Source organism: Equus asinus, chromosome 25, assembly GCF_041296235.1.
Source record: "Equus asinus isolate D_3611 breed Donkey chromosome 25, EquAss-T2T_v2, whole genome shotgun sequence".
Taxonomy (NCBI): domain Eukaryota; kingdom Metazoa; phylum Chordata; class Mammalia; order Perissodactyla; family Equidae; genus Equus; species Equus asinus.
The window spans coordinates 34,319,038-34,331,151 of NC_091814.1; the positions used below are offsets into that span (position 1 = coordinate 34,319,038).

At 48.9% G+C, this 12,114-nt stretch overlaps 1 long non-coding RNA gene across 1 annotated transcript in view; it reads right to left on the bottom strand.

The window, feature by feature from the left end:
* The window catches only part of LOC123280872 (uncharacterized), a 54,113-nt gene that overhangs the window by 20,321 nt on the left and 21,678 nt on the right, over positions 1-12,114 (bottom strand). The window lies entirely within an intron of this gene.

Consider the following 12,114-nt stretch of genomic DNA (forward strand, 5'->3'; position numbering starts at 1 on the left):
GAGCTCTGTATCTAATTGCCCAGCTGCAAACTCATCAATAGCCTCTACCTGACCCATCTGGAGGCTGTCATCCCCCCTTCCCCTGCCTTTCCTCCCTCTGGAAAACTGGATTTCCCAGCAGTCACCGTGGATAGTGGTGATGGCTCCTGGAGTCGGTGAATGTGGGGGGTCTTCTGGAGCCCACCTTCCTCAGGCCACAGCATTGTTTTAACTGTTCACTGAGCACTTTCAGTGTGGGCTCTGGGGAGACAAGGGGGCCGGCACACAGTGCCTGCTCTGGGGAACTTGTGGTGCAGCAGAGGACGTGGGTACAAGTGGGCCATTAGAAGTGCTGTGAGGATAGAGAGATGTACAGGCTGCAAGGCACAGAGTGGGCAATGAGGGCCGTGTCAGGGAAAGTGGCCCAGGGGAAGCCCCGGCCCAGGAGAGGGCTGAAGAATGGTTGGTAGTTGGCTGTGGCCTTGGGGAAATTGTATGCTGCGCAGAGAGAAGCCAGAGAGAACACAGGGTCCAGGGGAAGTGCCAGGCAGTCTGTATGGCTGAGTGGTGTGTCAGTGGGAAGAGGAGGGAGTGGAGGCTGGACAGGGGCAAAGGGAGACCATGCAGTGCCTCCAGTCCATGAAAGAGACTGGACTCAATCCAAGAGCAACAGGAGCTGCTGAAGCGTGTTAAGCAAGGGATGACGACATTGAGTAGCCAATGTTGGAAATATTTATTTCTATTCATATAATGGGGAAAATTCAGAAGGAGGCTTGCTCATACCCAAGTTCGCAGTCAATGAGTAGACTGAAGAAGAGAGGCCTAGAGACCTGCCCAAGGCCCACAGCAAGCAGGGCGGAGCTGGCACTGGAACCCTTGCCTGTCCTGGGGGAGGCGGGGATCTACAAAGAGGGGAGTAAGTGGATAAGCTGGGACTCTAAGCCACCTTGGTCCGACTTAAGCCAAAGGGGACATTACTTATGAGGATGCAGGCCCATGGCAGGACAGTGGAACTTTCAGAGGAGCCCTGATTCAGAGGCAGGATGTTCTCAAGACTCCTTCTCTGTCTCCTTCCCATGCCTGCCTCTGCCCATCTGCTCCCTCCCTTCTCTTTGCAGCCCTTCCTCGGGCTCTCTGGCTGCTGGCAGAGCCTGCTTGCCTCACTGACTTTGAGGTGGTGAGTCACAGGCCAGCTCTGGTTTCCAGGTCCAAGTTCCCAGGAGAGAGACTCTGAGAGCCCCAGAGCATCTAGCATAAGCTGCTATGGCCAGCGTGTCACATGTACAAACCCAGGGGCTGAGGCACATGCTGGGCACTGGGGGGAGGCATCCCCAGAGAAGGAGAACTGTGTACTAGCAGATATCCCAAAGCTGTCAAGCTCAGTATGGCATGGTCTCCACCCCTCCTGGGCGTACAGCTATATAGAACTTTATAATCCAGCAGGAAGAAAACACACAGATCCCTACAATCCAAAGGATTTTAAAGAGAATAGCTAATATTTTTGAGCACTTACTCTATGCTGGGTATTTTGCTAAGTGATTCACATGTATTTTCTTACTCAATTCTTGTGGCCCAGTGAGGTAGATGCTATTATTATCTTCAACTTACAGACAAGGAAATGGAGGCACAGAGAATTCTGATTGAGCTTTCCTGTCCAGTTTCTGAGACACAACACTCCAGTCTTAGGACACAGAGGAAGACAGGCTGCCTTCCTAGGCAGTGGTGTGCTGGTAAATGTTAAACAACCAGCTCTCTGGGGAAAAAAGCTCTGGTTTATAGTGTTTGCTGATTTCTGGGGTGTGAATACTCCCATCGTGGCTGATTTCAACCTACCAACTTCCCAGAGCCAGTCTGAGCTACCTTCCACACATATGGTATCTCACTCCTTTTGGGTGACTCTGGAGCTGTGTCCAGGAGCTGTGTGATTTAGAGCAGTGGTTCTCCAAGTGTGGTCCCTGAACCGGCCGGCCGCATCAGCCTCACCTGAAAACTTGTTAGACATGCAAATTCTCTGACCCCACCCCAGACCTGCCGAATCAGGAACCCTGGTCATGGAGGGGAAGAGCAGCTCCTTGTGTTATCCCAGCCCCCCAGTGAATTCTGATGCACGTTCCAGTTAGAGAACTTCTGGAGCAATGGGGTAATGTGCCCTTTCGCAAACCCAGCTGGTCCTAGTATTCATCCTGCAGTCGGGAGAATGGGCCTCATGCTCCCAGGTGGGAGAACTCGTTGGCAGATGGGCAAACTGAGGCCAGAGAGGGGAAGGTGTGCTGGGAAGTGGTGGGTGACTGGAGTGGGTTGAGAAGTCAGCCTTGGTCTCCTCTCCCACAAGGTGATGGAAAGGGGTGAGGGATGTCTGCAGAGTCCCAAGGTGCATGGGAAGGTGGGAAGAGTGAGCTCTGACTCCAGACAAGTGGCCAGAGCAGAGGGAAGGAGGAGACTCCACAGTCTTCCAGCGCGGGCTCCTCTGAAGAGGGGAAATGAGGAAAGAGGCACATAAAATCACAAGGCTCAGTAGTGCCTGGCCCTGGGCCTTCGAGGCTGGTCCAAAGAGGTTCGGAATCTGAAGTAAGTCCTGGGAGCGATGCAAGAGGGGCTGGATGAGCAATCTCTCTGCCTCAGGTCTGAGCCCAGAAGACCTGAGATGGCTCCTGCAGTGGGAGATGGGCCAGGAGCCCCAGGTCCAAGTCCTGCCAAGCTCTCTGTGGGATGTGTTTGCTGTCTGGTTGTCTCAACAACTTCCCTCAACCCCAATCCAGATTTACTGTTAACCAAAGACAAACAAATCAAGAGCCAAGTAGCGGAAATGATGCAAATTCCATGTCAGCCCTAGGAGGCCGTGAAACACCTGGGCAATCAGCAAGGGTGTGATGTCACCCAGAGAAATACTCGGCTCTCAAGCAACTGTGTTACGTGACTCGGCCTGTGTGCCCTGGTCACATGCGGGAGAGGGAGGTTCCCCGCTGAGCTCAGTGTTTCTGATAGAGAACCAAAACACAAACAGAAACTGTCTTGTCACGATGAAATCTGTAAGTCATGTGATGGCACAGATCTGCCCAAAGTTTTGGTCAGAGAGTGAAGATTCAGAGCAAGCATTATTTAGCAGAATCAGGCCCTGCTGGGATGATGGCCTGCTTTTTTACTTTGGCCGGAAAGTCGGGTCCACTGGAATCTCAGCCACTCTCCTTTCAGGAAAGCAGCTCTGTATGAAAGAGTTTCCTCAGAGGCACCTGCTTGAGAATTTCTCTAGCAAAAATCCTGGAACCAACACCAGCCTTCCCCTTCTGGGCTGCTATGTCCCTGTGGTGTCTCCTCCGGGCTTGGACTCCATGTTGGTCCCCAGGGAGAGGCAGAGTGCCTGAGCTGGCCGTTCCTGCATCCCAACCCAGAGTGGCCCACGTTGGGGTGCTTCGGCAGATGCTGGTTTAAACTGAGGGAAGGTCTGGGCGTTGTGCAGACAAAGCATTCTGCTCAGTAAATGCTGAGCAAAGGCCTGGTGGCCAGTTGGAGGTTTCAGGTAGCAGGGAGGTAGGAGGTGTTGGGGTAGAGGGACAATGACCCACTCCGTTCTCTTGCCCCCATTCTTCCAGGCTCTCACTCTTTGAAAAGCAACTGTGGGCCACCTGGAGTGCTGGCACTGGGTAATGGTGTGGACAATACAGAAATGGGCAGCCAGGTCACCGCCCTCAAGGGGCTTACGTTCTATTTAGGTAGATAAAACTATTACAGCCCAAGGCAGTAACAAGCAATGGGGAACAGCATGCAATTTACCACAAACCCAGAGCAGTGAAGCATAGAAGGAAAAGCATCAGTGGTCCCTGTGCTAGACACACTGCACCTGAATTCTAGCCCTGCCACTCACTAGCAGCTGTGTGACCTTGGGCAAATTGCTTAAATACTCTGAGCACCATTTTATACATCTATACAATGGAAATAAAAATTTCCAACTCACAGAGTTTTTCTGAAAAATGAAATATTGGTTGCAAAACAGCTGGTAAAATGCCCAGCACATAGTAGGTACTTGATAAATAAAAAATTTTTTTATTGAGGTTATGATAGTTTACACCATTAGCATAATACCCTCAAGGTCCATGCATGTTGTTGTGAATGGGACGATCTTGTCATTTTTTATGGCTGAGTAGTATTTGATAAATTTTAATAATCCCATTAATTCCTTTTGGGGTTAAGATGGGCTATAAAAGATGAACCTTTTATGTCTGGTCTCCAAACTTAGAGCAGATCAGAAGCAATAAAGTGAAGGATGGCTTTAAAAGAGCAGGGAAAATCAACACAGGAAAGCCTGCCAGCGAGGGGATACCTAGAAAACGGACAAAGCAGATGTCAAAACAAAATAGCCCCTGGGGATCATTTAACGTGAAGCAAACAGCCACCCCACCCCACAGCCTCCAGGGTCATCATCACATCACAAGACAGCAGAATGACCATGTTCACAATGAACACAATAGCCTCTAAGAAGCCAGGGATGAGTGTAGCGCACGTTTAAAAACTATTCGCGGGCTGGCCCGGTGGGGTAGTGGTTAAGTTCACGTGCTTTGCTTTGGCGGTCTGGGTTCAGATCGGGGGTGTGGACCTAGCACTGCTCCTCAAGCCATGCTGTGGTGGCATCCCACATAAAATAGAGAAAGATTGGCACAGATGTTAGCTCACTAACAATTTTCCTCAAGCAAAAAGAGGAGGATTGGCAGATGTTAGCTCACAGCCAATTTTCCTCTCTCTCTCTCTCACACACACACACACACACAATATTTTCATGCAAAATATTTAACATTTTGTAAAAACATGCTTAAAGTGTGTGGGGCTGGCAAATTTTCAGATATCCAGAAAATTCACCTGCCACAATTTCCCAATGGTTGGATTAGCTGGGTTTTTACTCTACTTCTCATATATTTGTCAGAGAGTTTAGAATCCTGCTATGTCATGGGGGCTTAGACCCCCGTTTACTGGTAAATCCATACATGGTTGGAATATGGTTTGTTCTATTTCCCGTTTTCAATCATTCTATGCGTTAACTGATTGAGGTCAGGGACGCACTCCATCTTCTCTTTGAAACAGCAATAACTGACTATCTCCAGCCGCTCTCACCAAACTGCCCCTCCTTCTATATTCCAGATTTTAGGTAATGGCGCCTTCATCTACCAGGCAACAATGACGATAGCAATAATAACTGTTCGTGAAATTAGCAGGGAACGGCAATCCCAGGTTCTGCCTAGAGAGGGCGCTCAGCCACAGCCGCTGTCCCGGCGCCCTGGGAACGCTCTGACCCTTGAGCTGCCAAACCTGGGGTGAAACCCGAGGCCCTAGGATTTCCCTGGTCTAGGGACACCCCTGTGAGAGAGGGGGAGTCAAGTTCCCTTTCCATTTGTTGAGCCACGCAGGGGACCCGAGGGCAGGAATGTGACCCCAGGCAGAGGGTACCGGAGCTTGGCTGCTGGTCACACGGCCCAAGGCGAGAATGTTCCCAGGACTCTGAGCAGCCCAGCCACGCTCCTCACACGTCCCGCCTCCGCCCAGCTCCTGACAGGTGGCAGACTGCTGGCTGCTGCCCAGAGCAGGAGGGACTTGGTCGGGAGCAGACAGACCCACCTGCTCCCCTGCTCGCCTCGTCCTCCCAGCCTGGCGTCAGCCTCCCACCCTCTCCCTTGCCCTGTCCGGGGGTCCCCAGCAAAAGGTGCTTTCAACCCCCAAACATATCTCCTCAGTTTTCTATTTGGTTTTTGACTTTTGTTTCATGTTAACGCTTTTTTAAAAAGTATAAAACAGATTAAGTCCTTCTGGGAATTAACCCGTAAGTAACTAAGATATCTCTGTTCAAAAATTCCCACTTGGAGCAATCTGGGAATCTGCATTCCCTTCTCCTTCTGAGCCCGTCAGGGTTCTGTTCTGGAAACACCCGGGGAGCGTCCCCATCTCTGAACCTTTGGTCTTTCCCCTCTCTCTACATCCGCACACCGAGACAGGGGAGGGGAGCCTGGTAGGGAGAAGTGAGCCTGCTGGATTCCGGAGTTTGACTCTATACTGTCGTTTACTATCTGTGTGACCCTGAGCGAGTTATCGAATGGCTTTAGGTTTCGTTTTCCTTATCTCCAAAATGGAAACTGGAACTGCTCCCTCCCGTGTGAGGACAGCAGGAGAAGCCTCCCCTCCCCCACCGGTACTTAATAAAGTGCCCGCCTGTGGTAAGTCCTCATCTGATCCTACTGTGGCCCATTTCTTCCATGAAGGCTTCCTTGATTATCCCAATTGTGGCAGAGACAGCTAACTACCCAGCCCATCCTTACTCCCCTCTTTTTCTTTCCTAGCAAATTCCCAATTTTATTTTGGGACAGCAATGTGCCCAGTTAAGAAACTACATTTCCCAAACCCCTTTGCAGTTAGGGTGGTCAGGGGTCACAGGTATGGCCAATGAGATGTAAATGTCAGTTGGTGGGAGGGGCTTCTGAGAAAGCTCTTTAAAGGAGGCTGACTCAACTGTGCCCTTTCCGCCCTTACCCTCTTTCCCCTTTTTCTTGTCTGGAATGTGAATGTGATATCTGGAGCCACAGTGGCCATGTCATAATCATATGGCAACCTTGAACATGGAAGTCACATCCTAAGTATGGCAGAGCAAAAGAGTAGAAGGAGGCTGAGACACTGAAGTCATGATCCATCAGACTTCAGCATTTATGTTACGTGAAGGAAGAAGAAACCAGTTATTTAAGATTTTTATGACATGTAACCCAACGTAGTCCCTATGGATATGTGGGTTGATGGCCTGCCCTCTTCTCTGAGCTCTAGTCACACATGTAGTCGCAACTGCATTCAGGGAGATTTTGGTCATAAGCCAAGTAGCCTAACAATATAGACTTTTTGGAACCCCATATATGAGGACCAGAAAGTTTCTGATTCACATAGCGTGTCCCCGTCCGCACTTAAGTTGGTTCTCCATCACCTGGTGCTTGTCTTATAGAAGGAATGAAAGACAAATGAATGCTGATTATGAAGCAGAAACTTGTCGCAGGACTTGTGATTTGTTAACTCAAAGGCAGTGTGGTAGGGAGTGGATGAGCAGAGGCCAGCAGACCTCCAACCCACCTCTGAGGTTTGGGGAAAACTTAGTCCATCCTCTTTATAAGTGTATGAGTTCTAGACGATGTAGAAGTAATGATTCCTACCTTGGGCAGCATAATTACTTCTTCACATGTCTGCATTCTGCATCCCCAACGAGCCCAAGTCTGCAGCTAAACTTAAAGGCGTTACTGTGCACTTTCCATATGGAAGTGTCTGTGCTAAGTGCTGGGCGGAGCTCAGAGATGGGGAGACCCAGACCTGGTCCTCCAGGGAGTTGACAGTCCCCTTGGGGGACGGCACAAGCGTGTATGATTCCCATATGAGTGTAGGAGATTGTGGAAAGGCAATCACAGAAGTGGGGAGGGATGGAGAAACAGAAGGAGGAGGAGACTGAGGCTTCGAAGGGAAGCTGCTTCTGAGCTGAGATCTGGAGGATAAGTGGTATTTCAACAGCGGGCTTGCCCAGCCTGAAGGAGCAGCGGGAAAAGGACCCAGCACAGTCACCGGGAATGGAGTGATTCCAAAATGGTCACAATCTAGTAGGGCTGTAGTGTTGGGAGCCTGAGGGAGTGAAACTTGCGTGCTGAGTGTGGGAGATAAAGCTATGATTGAGTTTAAAAAGAAAAATAATGATGGCCATCATCCACTGGGCCTGTAATACGTGTCAGCTACTGTTGTAAGTGTTTTCTGTGAATTGATTCACAACAACCCTATAAGGTGAGGACTTATTCTGCCCATTTTACAGGTCAGGAAACTAAGCTTTCACCAAGGAAATGTTTCTTTGCCCAATATCAAGCCTCCGAGCAGAGCTAAGATTCAGTCCAATTAGGCTCCAGGGTCCACTCTCTTAGTCACTAGGCCATGGTAGGAAGAGATCAGACTATGGCAGAGTGGGGGTCTTAAACACCACTCTAAGGGGTGTGGTTTTCCTTGTACAGATCTGTGAAATGAGCAGGGGGGGCCATCAGAATTAGACTTGTGACTCTGATGCATTCCTCTGGGGCCTCCCTGAGGAAGAGCTGGAGCAGGGACAGAGTAAAGGCAGAGGACCCATTAGGAGACTGGAGTCCAAGACATATTTGAGGACCTGGCCCGGGGCAGGGCTGCGGGAACAGACAGGTGGGGTTCGAGGATCTCTTCTGAGACAGGCCAGGGCTGGTGCTAGGGAGCTCTCAGTACCTGGGATGTTAACTGATTGGTACTGAGGGAGCAAGATGAAGATTGTAAAGAGATGAGAAAGGAGGTGGAGGAGCCTGGGAGGAGAAGAAAAGCTGTTCAGATTTGATCACACTCATCCCCAAATTTATCCTATGGATATATCACCTGCATGTGACGTGCGGGCAAGCTTATTCACTGCAGTATCATGTATGATGGCAAAGGACTGGAACCAGGCTAAAAGTCCATCAGCAGGACGTTGTTTAAAGACATTGTGGTTTATCCGTACATCAAGATACTATGTTTCTGTGCAGCCTGTGAGGTAAGCATGGTTTTCACATTTTTAAATGTTTGGGAAAAAATGAAGAATAGTATTTTGGGACGTGTGAAAATTACGTGACATTCAAATTTCAGTGTCCATAAATAAAATTGTATTGGATCACAGCCACGTTTATTCGTTCATATATCATCTATGTCTGCTTTCCCACTACAATGGTGGAGATGAGCAGTGGGAAAGAGGCCTTGTGGCCTGCAAAGCCGAAAATATTTACTCTCTGGCCCTTTACAGAAACGTGACGTAGACTATCTCTGGAAAGCTATGAAAGATCGAACCACGAAAATAGCCTCTGGGGAGGGGATGTCCAGAGGACAGAGTCGGAAAGCAGACTTCTTCCAGCGCAACGTCTGTAATTCTTGAATTTTGGATCATGCGAATGTTTAACCTATCTTTAAGCCTAATTTGAAATTAAAAAAAAGAACAAAATGGGCCCTGTTTCCAATCCTGAATTGAAAGAAGAGGGAGGCACCAAGGAAAAAAGGGTGGCCGGATTCTATCCCTTTAGCTCTGGGTCTGGGTGAAGTCATGGGCCTCCAGCAAGAAGAGGTCAAAAAGTGAGCCTGGACCTGACCTCAGCCTTGCACTTGCTAACTGACCTAGGGCAGCTTCCCTTCCCTGTGTGCCCAGAGGCTCTGCCCCAGAAAGGGACCAGAAGACTCGCCTCGGTCTCTCTGCCATCATGGGGAACAAGGGAAATGGATGACTGAACCCAGACTGTGGCCTCCTCAGGAGCTGATAAAAAGCAGAGTGGATTGGGAATGTGCCATGGTGAGGAGAACATGAGGATTCCTGACACCAGATCCTAGTCCTGCCCAACCACCAACCGTCCCTGTGACCTCAGATAAGTTATTTTCCCTTTGGGGCCCAGCTCCATCCCTGTCAACAAGGGCATGGACCAGACTGGTGGTCATCCAGCTGCCGCTCTCCTGCCCTCTTTGCCCACTCCTACCTGCTTTACCTATTGGGCATTCCCTCAAGCCTTCACAGAGACCTTGGATTGAAAAAATAACGACAAACCACCCAAAACAATAGCCAGTCTCAACTAGATGGTCTCTAGGACCTGTAGTTCTGTCACTCTATAGCTCCAAGAGCCTCACCACCTTCTCTGATACAAGCCCTTCAACAGGGAAGTCAAGGGAATACTTCCAGTCACTGGTCGAGTGGTGGGGACACAATGGCCCTGGGTGATGGCCAATCTGGCAGAGCAGTGGCAGGCAGGAAGTGGCCGGAGGGGTCAGTGGGTATGGTAGAAGGCCCTCTTGAGCAAATCCTGGCAGATACATTAAGGGCACAAGTGCTGGAAGTAGCTGTGGCAGCTGTAGCCCCAGAGCGTTGGTCCCTGAGGAAGTCTTGCTGGGGGTGGGGCACCTTCAGTGGAGGTCTCTCCATCTGAGCAAGGCATGTGGCTGCATCCTCCTGGCCTTCATGGTCAGGAACAGCCAGCCCAAAGGCCAGTGAGCATCCTCAGAAAGTGCTAGGTGTACAGCCCATGGTGCCCTCAGGCCTGGAAGCCTCTTTATTCTTTCCTCCCTACAAGTACCTATGCCTCATTTATGACTCAGCTCAAAACTTTCCTCTTAAACACAGGAGCCAACTTGAAGGGGCTCCCAGTGGGCCAAATTTGAGGTAATTTGAGCAACAAAATAAGTAATGATCACAATAGATTATAACTTATAGAAGAAGGGTAAAATAAGAAATAATCAATCTATATTGATATAGATAAATATTTGAATAAATAAACAAGGGAGAAAGGACAGCTCTTTCTTACAGCAAAATTCCAATTAATAAATGTTAGAAGGCACAATGGAAACAGAAAACGACCATTTGGCAAACATCCACAGTAATAATTATTTTAAGAATCATCGATGGAAACAAACATTCGTGGGTGAAAATGTGATGAGAAACAGATGTTTACGTAATCTCAAAGTATTTCCCCATGAGATGCTTATTAATTGCAAGGGGGGAAATAGTAATTTTACAGTGGAAAAACCTGGCAGACGCCACTTTACCCAGGTGATCCGAATCAACATAACAATAATACAACATAGTGGCTTCACGTCCTGCCTGATATGACACACTGAGACGGGCACAACATCACTTCTATGGTGTTCTTGCCAAAATGCACAACCTGGGGAAACACCAGCCAAACCCAAATCAAGGGACAGTCTACAAAATAACTGGCTAGTACTCTTCAAAAGTATGAAGGTCATGAGCAAGTAAGATTAAGGAACTATCCTAGACTAGAGGAGACAAATGAAACATGACAACTAAGTGCTATGTGTGATGCTGGATTGGTTCCTGGACCAGATTGGTTCCAGGACATCAGTGGGGCAATGGATGAAATTTGAGGTTTGCAGTTATTGTTAATTTCCTGGTTTTGATGACTGTATTGTAAATTTATAGGATGTTGACATTTGAGGAAACTAGGTGAAGGGTATTCGGCAGTTCCTCGTACTATTTTCGCAACATTTATGTAAGTCTGAAATTATTTTGAAAAAACAAAACAAAAACATTTCTGCTTTTGTCCAGCTTCCCCAGTCACTCCTGGAGCTGTGTGTAGCCAGCTACTTCACACATCTTCTTGCTCTTATTTGTTCCCATGTTTGTCTCCCTCAGGCTCTGAGTTCTAGAACAGGGACTATGCCTCTTTAGTCTTTGTTTGACCTCATCTTATAAATCTCATTTGGATGGGAGCTGGCTCTCTGGCTTCCTCTTCAAGAAACTCCCTACTCTACTCCCTTCATTCTCCCACTGTGAAAAGCACCACTGTTCTTTCGGTTGCTCAGACCAAAATCCTAGGGTTTATCTTCAAAGCCTCTCTTTTTCTCTCATCCCACGACTAGCAAGTCCTGTTGGGATTCTGCAACAGTTGGGGTTCTTCAGAATTTATGGTCAACCCGACCATCTCAACCCCCTCCCCTGCCAGCGCTCTCAGCCGAGCCACCATCATTTCTCAGCTGAACATGAGCCTCACTTTCTAACTGGTCTCCACCTACCCGACCCTCAGTCCCTTTGCCACGGAGCAGCCAGAGGGATCTTTTAAAGGGGAAAGTCAGGTCTCACATCATCCTTCCAGTGGTTTCCCGTTGCAATTAGCGTAAAATCCAAATTCCCAGCATGTCCCACCTGCCCTGGCTTCTGTCTTCCCTCTGACCTCGCCTTGAACCACTCTCCCTGCTCCAACCACACACGCCTTCCATCGCTCCTGCAGAAATGCTAAGTTGTTTGCATCTCTGGGGCATGGATCTTCTGCAGTTGTTCAGATGACTGTCTTCTTCTCAACATTCAGGTCTCAGCCCAGACATCCCTCTGCAGCTGGACCTTACCCGAGCTGTTAGCTAACATAATCCTGGTCTTCCCCAGACACTCCTTGTTCCTGTTAATTTGTTAGGGCTTCTATAACAAAGCACCCCACGCTGGGTGGCGTAAACAACAGAGATTTATTGTCTCACGGTTCTGGAGGTGTTGGCAGGGTTGGCTCCTTCTGAGGGCTGTGAGGCAACTCTTTTCCATGCCTCTTTCCCAGCTCCTAGTGGTTTGTGGCAATGTTTGGTGTCCCTTGTTTGTAGATGCGT